This window comes from Peromyscus maniculatus, chromosome 12, assembly GCF_049852395.1.
Source record: "Peromyscus maniculatus bairdii isolate BWxNUB_F1_BW_parent chromosome 12, HU_Pman_BW_mat_3.1, whole genome shotgun sequence".
Lineage (NCBI taxonomy): Eukaryota > Metazoa > Chordata > Mammalia > Rodentia > Cricetidae > Peromyscus > Peromyscus maniculatus.
Genome location: NC_134863.1, coordinates 54398806 through 54400681, shown reverse-complemented (window position 1 = coordinate 54400681; position 1876 = coordinate 54398806). Strand labels below are relative to the sequence as shown.

Here is a 1876-nt window from a genome sequence, read left to right as displayed (position 1 = left end):
CTTAGTTAAAAAACAAGAAAAAAGATCCCATTTCAACTTTCTATCTAAGATTTATGCATTAAGTCCACTCATGTAATTGTATATGGTGGCATGTCCTTGGCTGTCCTCAATTCTAAACACAGCATTTAATTCCCCAAATTACTGTTGTTTTCTTTCAGAGTATTTTTGAAGGCAAGAACTACATTTAATTCATAAAATACAACAAATGGCTTTAGTAAGAATATGTGGAGATCTTTTTGTTATATGTGATTTGGGTAATATATAAAAAAATTATGCAGGATAGAGGTAATCTCCAAGTGATTGTGGAAACGACTTGACACAGTCCAGGTATATCTACTCTGAGCCCAGATTCACAGAAAAATGACAATAAGAAATATAAACTCCTTCCCATTTATTTGAAATCCCAGTTGACACTATGTAGTATTGGGGTATTAAATCAATTTTATTTGTCCACATTTAATATAGAAATCAACAAATGCTAACTGGAAAGTGATTTATTATTATTAAAAACATTTAAAAGTGTTTATTTAAATGCCTGAATCCTATCCTCTAACTACATGAAAACACACTTATTCTTTGCTGCAGCATGCAATTTCATTTTTTTTTGAAATATTCATCACATCAGGATTTTTTATTATTACCCATGCCTTTAAATTATAGGATAGTTAGAATCAACCTCATCAATACCATAATCCCTGTGTACTGTCCTATATTCCTTCTTGTATGTATCAGAATTCATACAGAACCATGAGTTCTGGGATGCAAAAGAGAATTTATTTTTGTACCTGTCTAATCTGACGCTTTCTTCATTTTTTGCAGGAAAATTTAAGATATATAACGAACAAATCTAGAGCACTGGTAGCTTCAACAATTTCTCTTGCCTCTGTAGACCTAAGGACATTCTTTCTCTGTGTTAGCATCAGTCCTTGCCTGAGGATAATCAGAGAACAGCAAAGGATTCAATTAGGTAGCTGACTTTGCGAAAACAAACCGCATTTTAGAAAATATACAGATCCCAGAATCCTCATTCATTCTGGGAAATTCTTCTTCTGGGTTTCTGAAGATCATCTAGGGTAAACTTAGAGACAGAACACTGAGTTTCAACACATTCCAGTAACTTGCCTTGGGAAAGTGAGTGAATTAGGGGGCATGTGTGTGTGTGTGTGTGTGTGTGTGTGTGTGTGTGTGTGTGTGTGTGTGTGTGTGTGTGTGTTGGGGGTGGTAAGGAGACTGCATCATGTCTTTTTCCCTCATCTCTTTGCTGTCCTTTCAGGTTCTGGAATTTTGCAGAACTGGGCTGGAGCCAGCTTCTGGCTTTGCCATTTAATATTCATATGACATTGAGCACTTCACTTCTGAGCTTTAGTCAGTTGCTTATAAAATGGAGAAATAATGCTTGCATTTCAAGGTTACCATAACAATTACAGACATGCCCATGAGTGGAGAGCCAACAAATTGATGAGAGTTCAGAAGGTGAAGGGTGGATGATGAAGTTAATCCGTGCTTCTCACATGCATCTACCTCTGTTAGAAGACGGACATCATCACCAGTCTGCAGTTCAGCCATCATAATGCCTTAGTAGCGCTCACTGAACAGCTCTCTGCATGCATGCATTTAATAAAAGCAATTTTTAGCTTGTTTTTACATTTCAGTTTTTTAAAAATTATTTTTATTTTATTTTATTTTATAGGTATGAGTCTTTGGCCTGCCATAGGTCTGTGTACCATGTGCATGACCATTGCCTACTGAAGCCATAAGAGGTCATCAGATCTCCTAGGACTGGAGTTATAGATAGTTATAAGTCACTATGAGAATGCTGAGAATTCAACTTGGGTCCTCTAGATGAGCAACAGAACCCTTAACTACTGAGCTATCT

General features: G+C 36.2%; 1 non-coding gene across 1 annotated transcript; it reads right to left on the bottom strand.

Moving 5' to 3' along the window:
* Positions 1-708: 708 nt before the first annotated feature.
* LOC121821818 (small nucleolar RNA SNORA40) lies at positions 709-835 on the bottom strand. The gene has a single exon (XR_006062706.1). It is a non-coding gene; the product is annotated as a small nucleolar RNA SNORA40 (small nucleolar RNA).
* Between the last annotated feature and the right edge of the window lie 1041 nt (positions 836-1876).